The 11,478-nt window shown below is 33.9% G+C and overlaps 1 long non-coding RNA gene across 1 annotated transcript; it reads left to right on the top strand.

The window, feature by feature from the left end:
- Nucleotides 1–1,664: 1,664 nt before the first annotated feature.
- On the top strand, nucleotides 1,665–7,879 carry LOC308200327. The gene is made up of 3 exons (XR_013955484.1): nucleotides 1,665–2,863; nucleotides 5,165–5,253; nucleotides 7,624–7,879. It is a non-coding gene; the product is annotated as an uncharacterized lncRNA (long non-coding RNA).
- The last annotated feature ends 3,599 nt before the right edge of the window (nucleotides 7,880–11,478 follow it).

Here is an 11,478-nt window from a genome sequence, read left to right as displayed (position 1 = left end):
CCCTGATTTCATCCCAGCTGTGTATCACCATGTGGTGAGAAATGCAAGAGAATGTTGTTTTCTGATGAGCAGGGCTGATAGCTGTACAGTCTTTGCTGGTAGTTACCTTGTTTCTCATCTCATTTTTTTTCCTCGACCATTCATAGCCAAGTGAAAGAACGGGAGACTACTTTCTAAGTAATTCTTCATGATTTTAAAATATATTTTTTCTTCTACTTACGTGCTTTACACCCGATTTTCCACATTAATGGATTTCTATTCTACATGTAGCATTTTAAATAATACAGCCAAACAGAATTGCCTCCTGATTTCTGTTTGAGACAGCAGGTGGCGTTACAGTTTCAAGCATCTCAGCAAAAGTTTATCTTTGTCATACAGAAAATCACCTTACAAGGACTCAGAACCACTTTTTTTTTGTTCCTGAAATAACAATGAGTTTCACAGTCCTTTAAGATTTTTTAAACATTTTATAAATAAAACAGTGTTTTGGTAGTCAAGTGTGAAAACAGATTATTTCAAAAAGCTTGCAGTCCAAAGCTCTAAACATAGTTGATCTATGCTGCTATTTGAAGCTGTACCTAAAATTAGTTTCTAAATTATGTATCTACCAATCTACTTTATAACCAGCTCTTAAACCCACACTATTGGCAGTAGCATTATGGGGGAAGGGAGTGCTTTCAAAGTAACAGAATAAACTTCTCTAAGTTCTGTATTTAATACTGTTTGTAAATGAATATACTTGAACTATGACAAAGAATTCGTACAGTATAGTAGATTATAGGAAGAGTATAATACAATAGTATTATTATAGTACTACTATTCAGTTTTGATTGCTGCAGAAAACTGTAAACATCACCTTTTTGTTTAGGTCATGTCAGTTTTGCAGTAAACATACAGAATCAAGAGTTAATCAAATGCTGAACTTCAACAAAACTGTGGTTTGGTAAAACTACATGTATTTGTTTAAACAAAAAAGTCTGAATGACGGGAGTTGAAACAAAGTCACCTCTAGCCTTGTCTGAATTCATCCTTCCTTCCCAATTACACTGACGGTATGCCAAATCATTCCTCATTTTCAGAACTCTTACCTCCCTGCATGGGAACATCTGCATTACTTGTATTCATTGAGATTATTGTTACCATTTCTGACACATGGAGAAATCAAAACTTTTGCTGTGCTATATCTGAAGGTCTGGCTAAAAGTTACTAAACTTCAAATTTTAAACCATTTTCTTGTCCAAATATTATATTTATATATATATTTGCACAAAAATTATGTCTAAGGGCAGCAGAGGTTTGAGGCTGAAAAAAGTAAGGGTTGGTTAGTCTAAGTGAAGAAATTTAGTCATCCGTTTACTTGCTTAAAAACGAAAGTACCATATATTTGATCCTGTTTTAGAGAAAGGAATTTAGCAAATGGCCTCTTGACTCACCCAAATCATACCCTCAAGAGACATATTTACATTCTGCCCTTGGATACACATTTAATTCTGAAATGAATGTGCATCATGAGACAAAAATGGGGTTCCCATTTTTTTCCTCATTATGGAGAACTTGAACACATATACTGTTCTGTAAGACCCAAATGGGAAAAAAAAAAAAAAAGTAAAACAGAGTATGACTAACTTCTGTAATTTTATTTACTGTTTCTTATCTGCAAAATTTCAGGTGAATATTAGAATCCAGCATAATGGGCATGACAGGAGTTGATGTGAAATATCTGAAGAAATTTAAAGAGTACCTTTCCTGTTACTGCTTGTCCCCAAACATTATTTAAAGTGTGTATGTTTTTAGGAAGGAGAATAGAGGAGATAATACAAGTTTCTATAATGCAAGGTCTGTTGGAATGTGTGTGGGAAAAGAGTTACCAGACTCTATTTCATTGCCTGATAAATTAATTATCAGCATTCCCAAGTCCTTGATTTACCATTCAGGAGGTCTGGACGAAAATGCTTTCGGGCTACATGCATCTCTCTGAAGGCTCATGGAACACTACACAAAACACTTCAATCACTCATTAATTAAACTTTCTAATAGCCCATCTAAGCAAGGTAAGAGGATGAGATTTCAGTAGGAGGTAGGTGTTGTCAGAGTCCCATCAGGTGTCTGTCTTGATCTCCAGGCACATAAATACCATTAATATCTGGTCTTAAAGGACTTAAGAGAACAAGTCCCATTGATTTTTTTTCAATCACATACTCATGTAAACCCCACTCAGAATCGTTGTTCTTGTTTTCTAGGTGAATAAATGGATTGACACAATGATTAAATTCAGCGTTGTTAGCGGTAGCTTTTGGAAGCTAGAAATAAAGGGGTTTGGCCTGGGATTAGGGCTAGTGAATGCAATTACAATACAAATACTGCTGAGACGGTTCCCCAAGAATACATTTCCTTGGAGCTTGCATACAGAACGTAGCCAGATTTGTATTTGGTATTGTTGCTGCATGGGAGAATACTTTCAAAATAGTTGAATTTAAGTACGAGTATTTAAGTATATGTGTGGCTTGAATCCATTAGTCTGTGTTTCTTTTAACTCCAGGGGGAAGGGATTCTCAAACCTTTTCAGAATAGGAGCTGTAATATTCATAGAAAGTGTATTCTTTTACCCTACAGTGACCAACAGAGATCACCCTCCTTCTTCCTAATACTTGTATGTAGTTTCTCTGGGATATCCATCCAGCCATTGCTGATTCAGTAAAGTAAATTAGGAAAGTCTTTAAGGTGTATTTAATTATTCTTAATGAAATTTAGCAGCTTAAACTACAGAAAAGCTGTGTGCACACGTGAGCAACAAATCCTCATCAAGTGCTCTGCAGATTATCATTGAAACTAAGATCGCTGCTGAAGAGCAGCAGCCCTCAAGGTATGAAGATGTTTTACATGCTATTGGACAGGTTCAAATTCACATTTAGTCTTCAGAAGTTAAATAGAAAATACAAACAGTTTTGGCCTTGCTTCCAGTACACTGTTGGGAACATAAATGCAAATTTTTAGACTTGTTTCCTTAATTGCTTCTTGCAAAAGAAAAAAAAAGATTAACTATCAACTTTCTGCAATCAAATGCCAGCATGAGATGGTGTTAGTCTTTAGCTAGCATACTTGACAAGTAATGAAGTGAATGTAAGAACTGTATGCCAAATAATCTGGCTGCTGAAATCAAACAAAATCTTTCAAGAAAATCAGTTACTTCCTGGTGCTGCAATTGGTAGCAGGACTCCATGTTCTGATTTTAAAATAGTATTCTAAACAGGAGCTAACGTGGTGTCCATAAATTAGAGTAGATATTTGATGTAATCAGCTACTACACGCTAAGAAGTTTTTGAAACCTTGTTTCAATGTTTATGTGACTAAAAGGGGCCTATGTGTAGTGTTAACACTTATGACAGAATTGGTACAAAGTATAGAAATGGAAAATACTGCGCGGTAAGGCAAAAGATTATCAAACAAAGAATGGATTATGATCACAGTTAAGTACTTGAGTGGCTGCTGACTTTACCAAGTTTACTTTCTACATTCTTACTAGCAAAGAAGCAAAACCTCAGCATTCCCTATGTAATACACGGTGATTGTCAAAACATAAAAAAAATTGACAGTCATATTTCTCAGATATATATTCCCCATCAGCTGTTAGGGAAGAATAAATCTTGCATCAAAACTGCAGTATTTTCTAGTAATGACATTAGAATGTTAATTATATAACACTAATATTTAGCATCAAGTTTGGATTTTTTCTTATAAATGAATTTACTAATGATCATCATATTAAGTGAGGATGGGCCAGTGTTCCTTCTGAAAGATGTAGCATCTTTTTTTCCTAAAAGTATGTTTTGATATAGTTTATAGTAAAACACTGTAAAAGCAAAGATTACCACTTAACATTTCATGCTTGTAGGGAAATCATTTCCTGCAAAATGCTTACAAATGAGCCTCTTCCTTCGCAAGTCTTGACTGAAATGCATTATGCAGAATTCTGACAACTGCTCAGTACAATTTGCAAGCTGCAGAAAATTCAAAATAGTCCTACATGGCTAGGCAGAAATTCACTTACAGCAGGGAGGTTAGGTAGATTTTTGTATTGTATCAGCCCATGTTGTGTTTCATTAAGATATGGTGAGCATCACAGGATTATCCTTTGACGGCTAAGACTTTTTGCTCCAGGTCTAACATATTTGCAGTTAATGAGCCTGATTTTTTTTTTTAACTCTCCCTTTGTTGCCTTTCATAAAAATCCAGTAGGCTGTCAAATATTTTATTACTTTTTGTAAAGGAGCCTTCTCTTGGACAGATATAATCTTGATATTGATGCATTCATCAACTTCATGCATAGTAACTCACCCAGGTAAACTGAGTAGGTTCTACTACATAGCAGAAGAACTTAATGTAATAAAATTAATCTCATAGCAGATATGAAATTAATATCTGATGTGACGACAGCAGAAAATGTTCTCACAAGAAATTGATCAACAGGTATTTGAACAGACAGAAATGAAAGCTAAATTAAAACAGCCAAGACCTTAACAAGAAAAAGCACCAAAAAAAATAAATAATTGAAATGGTAATGATGTTTATTTGTACTTGCTATTAAACATGAATGATTTTCATAAACTAAGGAAAAGCTGTAGTAAATCAAATACTAATAAAGTAAAGCTATATTGTGTTACAAAAATTCAAAATGTCATCTTAAACTCACAGTGAAGTGGCCAAAAGAAACAGTGGAGAAAAAGGGGAGAAAATAAAATGCTGCACTCGCTATACCAAAAAATAGATCAAGCCAATATCTGAGTTTTTCAATGCAAGCATTTGATTAGGTGCTGTTCAGATACCTTTCTTCCCTCCTTTATTTTTCTTCTATATCCATACACATTTAAAGTGCAATTTCTCTTAAGACAAAAATGTCCGCAAATTGTTTAAAAAAAAAAAAAGATAAAACCATCTATATTGATTATAAATGTTCAACAGAGCTTGGACAAATCATCGTGCAGGGGATATACTAGGAGAAAGCACTGAAGCAATCAGACTTAAACCAGCTGCATAGACACAAAGGAAAATGATAGGTTTAGCAAATGAATGCTAGTGATTATATTTCCATCACTCTGTGTTATATTGTTTGTCTTATCAGGACAAGATTGAACTTATTCAGAATCTTAACTATTCTGATTTCTAGGTACTATTCAGGGACTTCTTGGAAGAACCCCTGAGGGAAAGAAAATGCATATGTTCACGTTGTAATGGATCATATCTGAAAAGTGAAAGGTACATTCTGAGCTCCTGGGGCTTCTGTCCAATATTTAAAACCAGATCTTCAGGGATTTTAGAATAAACTTAAAACTGAGTTGCAAAGCTTCCTCACTTGGGAAGGAAAGGAAAAGGAAGGGAGGTGTAAGGTGCTTCTTTCTTTACAGGAAATAAACAGAGCTCTGTAGTATCAGAAAAATAGTAGACATAATAATAAATACAACAAATCCCAAATAGCAGAAATTAGTTAGAAATCAGCTATGAGTTGATTTTTACTGTAAAATGAAATAGTGGAAGCATAAACAGGAGAGGGGATGACTATCATTTACCTTGCTTTAAGATAAATATACTCATTTATGTAGGTGGATATCCTATATTTCAATTTATTATTAAGTGTTAGTAAAGGAGACCTTGTCTTCCTTTGTGACAAGACTATTTCAGTATGACAGCATGATATATATATATATATTTTTTTTTTCAAAGCTGTTAATGTTTTGTACAGTTTTTCCAATTGTTTCTGATTGGACAGGGTAAACTGTAGAAATGTTACATATGTTAAAATAGTTGGTGAGAACATAGTAAATGCAAGTATTACAATTTAATGTAGCATGGCTTAGAAATAATAATTAGATCTTAGAAGTTTAGTAAGATGAACAACCTAGATCATATCATTTCTTTGTGAAAAGGGAAGAGAAGCACATTTCCTGGCCAGAGGCAGATACAAACAAGCAGAATAAGCAACATCTCTGCATCCATTTTCAAGATGCTTTTGTATTTCTGCTAATCTGATTAGGAAAAATCTGAGTAGAAGATCAGCAGACTGAATATAAACGTATTTGTTCTGAGGGATAAAAGAATAGGATTTTTTAATGAATTCCCTCATCTGCCCTTTTCTGTACACAATGCCATTTCCCTAGGCATTTCCATAGTCTCTTGTCCTTCCCTTCATCAGTATCTGCTTTCTTCACAAAACTTCAGCACGTTCTCTTTTCCTTCACCCTTGAGCTGTAACAGTGTTTGGATTCAGGTTTATGTTTGGGGGAAGGTTATAAATTGCTGCAAACTTCACTTTCTGTACTACCTAGAGCAAGGAGAACATGAAGTAAAAACTTAAATGGTTAGTACCATTTTCTGTTTGGTCCCATGGATTTTCATTTGGTTGATCATTCATTTCTTTATAGCCATTGTTTAAAAAAAAAAAAAAAAGTATTTTTCCTTGACATTTTTCGTTGTCCCTGTAGCATTTTTGGTCGTCCCTGTAACTGTATGAAGAATTCTATTGGACAACTAGAATTTTATATGCGTTTTCCAAAGATATTGTTAATATTACAGGTAATATATGATGGTGAATCTCACTCCCTCAATTCATACAATATCATAAATGCTCCCAAATAGAAAGTTTTATTTTAATTTTGGCTTCCCACATTCAGAAGCCCACAGGTGTAATTAAGGTTGACAATAGGTGAAACTTCATAGATTTCACTGGATTTCTAAACCCTACCTTAACAGTTTCATCTTCCAGAAATTCCTAGAATTTCTTTCATATTGTGTGCAGTACCTTGTAAATCTTTGACTGACTAAATGGTGTGTAGAAAAGTTAAACAAAGCAGTAATAGCAGATGCAGTTTTGACTAAAATAAATAATTGCAGAAAATGATTTGTCTTAAAAACTTTCAATTAAACCATTTTTTCCCCCTAGAAATTTAACAATAAAGAGGCTTTTTGAATTGAAAATGTTTGCTTCTATCTTTGTCTTGTTTTTAACCTTTCCAGACCTGGGGTATAGCTGAAACATAAATTTCAGCATTATGGCCGAAGTTTTAACAAACAAGAGAATGATGGGCTATGCTGATGCAATGCATTCTCCCATCTTCGTTCTGAGTCTCTCTTTTTGTCAAGTTTTCTGAGCAAAGCTCTTTAATCATTACTTGCTTGTTTGGGTTGAACTTCATTATATTTCAAAATAATTTTAACAGATCTCAACAAATGCTACTTGCTGCATACTACCATCTATGTGCTTTATCTATGTGCATCTATGTGCTTTAGAATTTTTGAAGATGCAAATTCATTTGGAAATAATCCTTACCATCTTTGAACGGAGTGTTTATTATATTTAGCAGTAATTGTTTTGCAGAAAATTAGGAAACCAGCCTGAATCTCTTGAATGATTTATGATTCAATCCCACTTCATGAGTAAGCTTTGCCAACTGTTTTGTTTCTACCATGAAAGCTTTATATATATATGGGTGTGTGTACACATATACATACATTATATATATATATATATATATGGGATTGTGCTTCTAAGTGTACATACGCAAAAAAATATGTAAGTATATGTGGTATTTCTTCCCACTTGGTTCTGAAAGCTTTGTTCTGTTGAATTAGATAAGCTTGAATAGAAGCACACTGGGACACTGGCAATTCAGGATATTCCCTTTTTGAACAGTCAAAGGAGCTTTATTAATAAAAGGAGATAAAAATGTCATGTCAGAGCTTTCAGAAATGTTCTATGCTTCAGAAGACAATACACTTATCTGACTACTACAAGATGAGACTGAACTTGTGATGACAACCATGACAACAAATCATCATGTTGCTTGCTGTGGCTCAGGTCAGTCTAGTCTTCCTTCTGCAATGATTTTTCTATAGTACTGCAATGCAAATATACATCTGATAGTGTTATTGTATTATACTCTGGAACAAATGAAATCTGCCAGCGATTATACTTGTGTAAATTTTTACAGGTTACCAAAAACTATCAGTTTTTGAAAGGGAGTTCTACAATATTTGAATAAGTATGCTTTTACAATACAAATAATAACAACTGTGATAATTAAGAAGCATACATTATTAGATCACAGTAGTAAGAATGAGCCAAGTTCTGTCACTCTTCTTCACGCTAGATAGAAAATAACTTCTTTTTAACAGAATTGCCAGAGCAATGGAAGTTTCTAAGTAGTATTAGTGAAGCTGCATAGGAAAAGGCTGCAACACCAACATGGTAATGACCGTGTTGGTTTCTAATAGCAATTAAAAATATGTTTGCTGAATGCTTGTGTGATTCTTCTCAGTGAGTGTATGTGTATGTGCCTTTTGACTTGATTTAGGGATTTAAAATACAGAAGTAGATAGGTGGTGTGCTCTACTGTACTGCCTGAGATGCCCACAGAGAATGTCCAAAGACAGTCTGTAAAACAGCCATATGGCCAGGAGCTGAAACACATTAATCGCTGTTCCAGAATAATAGGGGTGTAATCTTTTCCCTCTCTACTTGGTTTTGCAGAATAGGGCAGTATTATTAAACCACTTGATTGAATTTTTCTTCAGATATCTTAGATTTTGTTCTAACAAGCTTCTCATTTTCACAGCATGTACATTGCTCTTTTTCCAGTAACACAGAAAAATGCAGTTTCATCTCATCTCTATGGCTACATGGCTTTATGCAACACGACTTTTGGAAAATTGTGAGAGTTTTTTGTTGTTGTTGTTTTGTTTCTTTCATTCTATCAAGGTTAATAAATCTATTTCTTCAGTATCAGAGGAAGCAAATACTGAAAATAGTGATATCAGAAAGGCTACATGGGTGTTTGTGTGTATAATATACAATATTTCATAAATGACTTACCTAACAGGCAACTTGGAAAGGGATTCCTTACCCAGGCTCTACTATGCATGCAATACCCTTGATAGCTACTATATGGACAGAGTTAACACCTATTATCTGTATATACTTTTTCACTTTCATTTCTTCTTTCCTAAAATAGAGAATTATTTACTTTATTCCTCACTGTTGTTTCCTTCTTTCATGCTAAAGAAATTAATAACTTAGAGCAGTTAAGATCTTATTAAATGACATTTGTATACTTGTGAAGTTTGAGTAAAGCAAATAATGTCACCGTGGAATTAAACTAAATTTTTAAGGCCACTTGAAAGGTTGTAGTTATCATAAAATGCGTACATATTTTAATCTTGGTTTGGTGAATGAAGAGAAGATGATGTCCATGACTCTCAGAACTGATTGTCCTGGGTGATAAATAAAATCAAAAGGAGAAGAATAGGGGCAACTGGAAGGTTTGCTGCCTCAAGGGCAGAAGTTGCCAAGCAATAATTCAGCAACTTGTTTATGAGAGTTCCAAGCTCCAGAAACATCGTGTTTGGTGCTACAGAAATTCATCTATTTTTAATTCATAACAAGTATGATATGGATTGTGACAATGAAAGCTTTCTACTCCCTCCTTCCATCTGTGTTCTACATCCATCTGTCATATTTATCCCTGTTTAGATTGAAAACGTTCTGAATTTGTGGCAGTGTTTGTGTTTACAATACAATCAACCAATAGGCTGAATGTGACAGAAGCTGTGAGACCTACAGATATTATCACTTGCCAACAGGAGCTCAGCTACAGGACATTTCTGTTATTGGAGTTCCTAAATTCTGACATATGCTTATCATGTTACAGGTAAGGAAAAAACACAGTTGCTTTCTACTGTCCTTAGGGCATACCACTTCTGAAAAATAACAGATCAGCCAAAGGATGGCTGGAAACAACTGGCATCTGAGTGAATGAAATGGTAATACTGCCTAAAATACAAGACTCAGGCTAATCAATAAATAGATTTTTTTTTTCTCTCAGATGATGAAATCAAATGCCTAATTGTTACTTTATGTACAAGATCTATAGTTTTTGCTGAGTCTTTAGTTTGTTACAAATAAAATGTACAGAAGGAAGAAAAAAGGGGAAATGATTTAAAAACAACTAGTTCAACTTTTTTTTATTCAGTACCATCTTGAATGTTATCACAGAGGTCAGGTAAGAACAATGGTTTTACTTCTCTGAGATTTTTTTTCCAACATATTTAAGGATTTTTTAACTAAAATTACATAATTGTTTTTTAGATTTAAAAATATTATTCCACAGTATACTGTTACTTTATCCAATTAAGCATATGATAATACTTTCTAGATTTCCTTTTTCCTTTTTCCCTGAGAAAGCTGCATTTAATATGAACAGTAATTTGGATATATCCTTACACAAATTATGACTTCTGAACAGGTTAGTAGTGAAAATAAATTAGGAAATTTAAGAACAGTTCAGAAGTATTTTTTTTGTGTTTGTGGAAAGACTATGATTATGTTGGTAGAGCAGCAGAGGGTAACAAGCTTATTACATGAATCTGCACTCTGAAATGGCACTTAAAAAAAAAAAAAGTTGTGGTTTCTAGTATTTCAACTAAAATGAGTGCACCCAGATACTATAGGACATCAGAAGCTTTCTCAAACAACTAAGCCCACATTTTTCACCATGCTGAAGGAAAGAAGTTCCTTGGCTATGATAAAAGATTCATTCACTGCTATTCGATTCTGTATGGTGGTACAAGTGTTTTATGCAGTCACATGTTGAGCTGGACCGAGAACTGATCTGAAAAAATTCTTCATGAAGAGAAAAATGGAGGGGGAAATAGGGGCTAATTTTCATTGGATCATTTTCTTGATTTTCACCATGTAACCATACAAGTAGCTCTGCTGTCATAATGGAGAGAATTGTGGTGGAGCACCATATGTGAATTGGTAGGACACTAAGTAGATTGATAACAAGGAATACTAAACCTGGCATCGCTCCTAAAGTAATACATATCAGATTATGCCCTCATTTCTGTCATTGTGACAGAATTGTTATTTTTTTAAAGTGTGATAAGATGGACTCTGCCAATGTCCCATAAAGCAGGATTTAAAATAAAGACCAGGCAGAACAAATACCAGCTAATTATACTATTGGGAGAGCAAGATGAGACAGCTTCAAAATTTGATCTGCAGCATCACCCCACATTATATGAAAAAGCAGCTCCTCAAAAGGAGTAGCTACTTTCCTGCTGATCCTATCATCTGATAACAGAAGAATAGTGTCTGAACATTAAGAAAAAAAAAGGGGGTGGGAAATGAGAGTATAACTTAGAAAAAAGGTAAATACTTATCTATTTATTTAGAAATGAATGAAATTATTCCTGTTGAAACTTATCACTTTTTAAAAAGAGTTCCACTTAATAAAAAAAAATGAGATCCACTTAAAAAAAATATGCATTTTTTGCTTAGTAAATTATGTGTCAATGTACTTCTCAATTCATAGAAATGTCACACTAATTTCAGAGCATAATCTTCATTTATTTATTTCAAAATTTGTATTAATTTTATCATGGCAAAATAAGCAATCTCCAGCCATGCTATTCATCCAATCTGAATGG

The sequence above is a fragment of the Anser brachyrhynchus genome (assembly GCF_964034855.1).
Source record: "Anser brachyrhynchus genome assembly, chromosome: 10".
Lineage (NCBI taxonomy): Eukaryota > Metazoa > Chordata > Aves > Anseriformes > Anatidae > Anser > Anser brachyrhynchus.
This window is presented reverse-complemented; position numbering and strand designations above follow the sequence as displayed.